Source organism: Triticum aestivum, chromosome 2A (genome assembly GCF_018294505.1).
Source record: "Triticum aestivum cultivar Chinese Spring chromosome 2A, IWGSC CS RefSeq v2.1, whole genome shotgun sequence".
Classification (NCBI taxonomy): domain Eukaryota; kingdom Viridiplantae; phylum Streptophyta; class Magnoliopsida; order Poales; family Poaceae; genus Triticum; species Triticum aestivum.
The window spans coordinates 227,222,618-227,228,318 of record NC_057797.1 but is presented as its reverse complement, the minus strand read 5'-3'; the positions used below and the strand labels follow the sequence as shown (position 1 = coordinate 227,228,318).

The 5,701-nt window shown below is 44.7% G+C and overlaps 1 long non-coding RNA gene across 1 annotated transcript; it reads right to left on the bottom strand.

Moving 5' to 3' along the window:
• Nucleotides 1–1,362: 1,362 nt before the first annotated feature.
• LOC123185202 (uncharacterized) lies at nt 1,363–3,305 on the bottom strand. Its single transcript, XR_006493216.1, has 3 exons — nt 3,062–3,305; nt 2,303–2,972; nt 1,363–1,505 (listed from the first exon to the last, which is right to left on the bottom strand). It is a non-coding gene; the product is annotated as an uncharacterized lncRNA (long non-coding RNA).
• Between the last annotated feature and the right edge of the window lie 2,396 nt (nt 3,306–5,701).

The window sequence follows — 5,701 nt, the reverse complement described above, 5'->3', positions numbered from 1 at the left end:
ATAGACCGACTACGGTCAAATCCGAATGAAAAGAAGATAACCCCAAATGCTAGATCCCCGATCATCCCAACTGGGCTCCACTACTGATCATCAGGAAACGAATCATAGTAAGACCAAGGTCCTTGTCGAACTCTCACTTGACTTCGGTAGCATCACTTGCACTGGTATCATCAGCACCAGCAACTGTTTTGGAAGTATATGTGAGTCACGCGGACTTAGCAATCTCAAAACCCGCGAGATCAAGATTATTTAAGCTTATGGGTAGGATAAGGTTATGAGGTGGAGTTGCAGCAATCTCTAAGCAAATATGGTGACTAACATACGCAAATAATAGTAACATGAGAAGCTACGCAACGGTCGTGAAGCTAGAAGTGATCAAGAAGTGATCCGGAAACTACTTACGTTCATACATAACTCAAACCGTGTTCACTTTCCGGACTCCGCCGAAAAGAGACCATCACGGCTACACACGCGGTTGATGCATTTTGATTAAGTCAAGTGTCAAGTTCTCTACAACCGGATATTAACAAATTCCCATCTGCCACATAACCACGGGCACGACTCTCAAAAGTTTTTACCCTGCAGGGGTGTCCCAACTAAGTCCATCACAAGCTCTCACGATCAACGAAGGATATTCCTTCTCCTGGAACAACCCGATCAGACTCGGAATCCCAGTTACAAGACATTTTGACAATGGTAAAACAAGACCAGCAAGACCGCCTGACTGTGCCGACAAATCCCGATAGGAGCTGCACATATCTCGTTCTCAAGGCAGACCGGATGAGACATCCTACGAGTAAAATCAACCCTCAAGTTTCCCCGAGGTGGCCCCGCAGTCTACTCGGTTTCAGACCAACACTCAAAGGAGCGCTGGCCCGGGGGGTTAAAATAAAGATGACCCTCGGGTTTGCAACCCCAAGAAAAACATATAGGTTTTTAGGCAAATGTAAAACCAAGCTTGGACCTAGCTGGAGGAGTTTTATTCAAGGCGAACTGTCAAGGGGGTCCCATAACCCCAACCGCGTAAGGAACGCAAAATCAAGAAACATAACACCGGTATGACGGAAACTAAGGCAGCAAGAGTGGAACAAAACACGTGGCATAAGGTCGAGCCTTCCACCCTTTGCCAAGTATATATATATGCATTAATTAAATAAGAGATATTGTGATATCTCAACATATCCATGTTCCAACATGGAACAAACTGCAAGACACCTTCAACTAGCAATGCTATAAGAGGGGCTGAGCAAAAGCGGTAACTTAGCCAAACAACAGTTTGCTAGGAAGATGGGTTAGAGGCTTGACATGACAAAATGGGAGGCATGATAAACAAGTGGTAGGTAGCGCGACATAGGGATAGAGCAAACAACTAGCAAGCAAATATAGAAGTGATATCGAGGGTAATGGTCATCTTGCCTGAGATCCGCTAGGAAGAAGACCGAAACCAAGAAGTAGACGGACCAACGTAGTCGAACGGATCCTCTCAATCGCAATGATACCGAGAACTATCAAGAAGTAGGACAACCGGAAAGAAGCAAACAACATGGTAAACATACATCACATAAACATGGCATGATGCACAACCAAGCATATGATGCATGTCCGGTTTAATGAGGCATGGCAAAGCAAAGTGCATCAAACAATACTACAAGTTAAGTGGAGCTCAATATGCAACGAGTTGCATATTGACAAAATGCAACGTTCAATTATTTAGTTTTCTCTTGTTTAGGTACACATCAATATTAAATGTTTTTAAACATGGCAAGAGGTGAAACAAAAAAAACTACCTATCTAGGCATTTTTAAATGAGGCCGGAAACAACAAACAACAATTCTGGAAAATCCTCATATGCAATATTCGAATTTGGTACTGTTCTGCCCTAAACCATATTTTAGAGTTGTTAAACATGCAAAGTAATGCCACCATGATAAACTATGCATTTTTCTACCCCATTTACATATAAAGATTATTAAATTCGGAGCTACAGTTATTTAGTTATGGAATAAATCATTTTAGCATGGCATTTAGCAAAATTAAACAAACAGCAAGTCAAACCTTTTTAACATGGATGAAAGCAGCATAATATGAAACTAGATGAAGTTCTAGGCATTTTTCATATATAAAGTTTTTACAAATTATGCATGGTTATTAAGTTATTATATGCATGAAGATGGAGGGGTTTTCTACAAAACAGTTATCACGGGATTAAAAAGGCAAATTCGCATAACAGGGAAAAAACTTGACACGGGCCGAATCTAGTGCATGTTAGGCCAACAGAGAGGAGAGGTGGTGGGGAGCTCACCCATGGGCCTTTGAAGCCTTAGGCCCGTGGAGCAGCTTGCAGCAGAGAGGCTGGCTGGGTGCAGCCCAGCTGCGAGGTCAGGAGGCGCTGGGCCTGATGCACGCTTGTGGCCCAGGAAGCTGGAGGCACGGTCAACGCAGCGACCAGCGCTGGAGCAGGCGAGGCTGGAGTTTCAGGGAAGCATCGGCGTGAAGACGACGCCGAGGAAGGCTTGGAGGAAGGCAAGGTCGGGGATGGGTCCCAGAGGCCAGATCTAGGCAAGAGGAGGTCGGGCCTGCCGATTCCCCGCGGTGGCTCCCTCCTGCAGGTCCCTGGCAGCAGAGATGCTGGGCCTAATGAAGAACGTGAGAGCGGGAGACACAAAAAACAAAGGAGGCAAAGGCAGGGAGTAAGAGAGGGGCGGTGAGACGGGGACCTGCTGGTCCGGCGGCGATACTCTAAGAGGTAGCCGGCGGTGTTGCACAGTAAAGGAGGAGGAGGAGGGACGGGGCCAGCCTGGGGTCCTAGTGGCTTCGGCCCAAGGCGCCGGTGTGCTCGCAAGACGGGGCAGAGCGAGGCTTTAAGAGCTCCTGGTGGTGCATCGAAGGAGGCGAGGAGGCAAAACCGAGGTCGACCCTTCCATTCCCGACAGCGGCGAGGCACGTCGAGGTCGACCATGGTAGCGGTGTTCCTGTAGGTCTCCATGGAGAAGATAGAGAGCAAGTGAGAGAGGGAACCGGAGGGAATGGGAGAAATAGCGAGGGGTGCGGGTCCAATTACCAGTTTTGGAGACGAGATGGGGCGGCGAGGAGGAGGTCCTGGAGGTGAGGGTCGTCGCTGGTTGCTTCGGTGAGCGGCACGAGGCAGCAGTGTCGAGCTTGAGGAGGCACGGGAGGTGGCGGATGGGTTGGATCGGGGGCTAGTTCGGGTGGATTGAGGGGAGGCCTCGAGTGCTGGTTGGGTGAGAAGGGGATCTAGGAGGATCCCGAGGAAGAAGGTGAAAGTTGCGGTGCGGCGGGACAGGTTCTCTAAAAAATTAGGGTTGGTCTGATTTGGTTAGGGGGGTCAAAATATATGGAAAAGAGAAGAGTTTGGATCATCCGATTAAAATCAGGCAGGAGAGATAAAATAGGCTTTGAAAGTCCAAATGAGAAACCAAAGATATTTTAGGGATGTTTGGTGACGATCCGAATCGAACGGTGACGACTACCCGGGTCGGGTTCGGGACAACTTTCGGACGCACGCGAGGAGTCTGAGTAAAGTGTAGAGAGGATCAAAAGGTAAGACAGGAGGGGCTCGAAAAACCCGGTTGGTTTCGGAATGATCAACGAAGGCAAGGGGTTTAATGGGCTCAGAAAAGAGAGGGAAGAGAGCGGTCTAACTGGTCTAAGAGAAGGTCAACAGAGACAACGAGGAAGCGACGACTACGAGCGGATGCAACTTTTGAAAACATGACGGCAATGGAGTGCTGATGCAATGTGAATGATGCGATGATGAATGCAACAGACAAATAAATAACATCTCTGACATGCAAAACACGGAAGGCATCTGGAGCGCCGGTCTTGGGGCATCACAACTCTCCTTCACCTACAAGAGATCTCGACTCGAGATCTAAGGATGGCACCGGGGAGAAACGGAAGAGGAAGAGGTAAAACAAAGTTGCTTCTTTGACAAACGAGTCAAACCATGAACCTTAACAGGTTGAATAAATTGAAAGAAAGTAAACAATGGAGATGATCAAGATTGCAAATACTCCGTTAGAAAAGAGGAACAAGGAACATTATGAGAACCTTGTAGGTTGCAAACACATGAATCAAGAGCTCAAGGGTCACGAAAGAATTTAAAACCACTTCGGTTGAAAAGAGAAACAAGGTATACCAGAGAATTTGGGCAGCACTCCGATAGAAAGAGAAGGAACTTGATTATGTGGAAAGAGCTTGGAAAATAGGATGCAACACTCCGGTTAAATGGATAAGCACGAAAAGAACATGATCTTGTCAAACAAGATGATACTTGACGAGAACAACAACACAATGCCTCCGGAACACAAGAATAGAAGTTGGGTCATTGGAAAGAAAACAATTGAGAATAAAATGACATATCTCCCAACTAAAATTGAAAGAGCATCTTTAGGAGAAAGGCTTGAATAGAGTTGTTGGAAAATCAACAACAAAGATATGATTCCCGTGGGCTTATATAACCATCTCATTAAATTGGGGCTAATTCTGCCACCAATGAAAACAAAGATTGATTGAGAACAAGGAAGAGATGAAAGCTTCTTCACCGAGATGAGAAGGAGAAAATTGGATCATTGATGAGCACCACAATAGCAACATTCCTTAGGGAAGGCTTTAGGTGAAATATAACCCAAGATAACTCCAACGAAGAAATTATTGGGTTAAAAAGATCTCTTGAACAGAGAGAAAATGGTGGTTTAAGATATCTCCTACTTGACAAATTCTGATTCATGAAACACGAAGGGAAATTGTCAAGAATAACATAACACCACCTCAAAAGACAAGATAGAAAGAATTGCACTTCGGGATGCAAGATGAAGAAAGTTTGGACTCCTCAAAACAAAACACGTGTTGAGCACCATGTTAAATTTTGAGTATAGCTTGGCGGATCATAACTTCGAGAGAAATCTTGAAGAACAATTGAAGAATGAAAGGAATCCTTGACGAACCACCATGTAGAGCCTCCATGAAGAACTTCGGTAATAAAAGGATGATAAAAAGAAAGAGAAGTTGAAAACACAAAGTAAAGCCTTGCGATGATTTAGATGGAGCTTCGCGACGAGATAATGCGAAAAACTTGGAACTCCGAAAAAGAAAAGATGAAGCATCTCGAACCGAGAAATGTGACATGATGAACAACTCTGGAAGGAAGAAACTAGATCACTTAGATGAAACAATAATAAGAATTACGTTATGCGTATCCTTCACCAATTTAAATTGATGACAAGCAACGGATTTGGCATACTACTTATTCCTCTTGAAAAGGATTGAGGAAGAGAAATCCTGAACGAGCCACCATAAGAATTGAAAATGAACGTACCAAAGGCACAATTCACCAGGAAGAATTAGAAAACGAGCGAAGATACTTGAGTGAATTTTAGATACAAGACAACAAATAAATCATGAGCTAACTAGAGAATACTTGAGCGATGCACCGGTAAGATTTGGAGAACGAGAGCTGAAAGCTGAGAATGAATAATTCTGAGATGATGGGCTCTGGAGAATCAAACTGAAAAGACTCATGAATTGTTCTGGATGGGTGAAATGAATTCTCACAATCGAAAACAATTATGAGAGGATGGCATCAAGCTTGAACTATGCATCTTTGGAAGAATGGGTAAGGATTTAAGAGGAAATCTTCTTCAGTCTTGAAATGCAGAGAATGACGATGAGAAACACCACC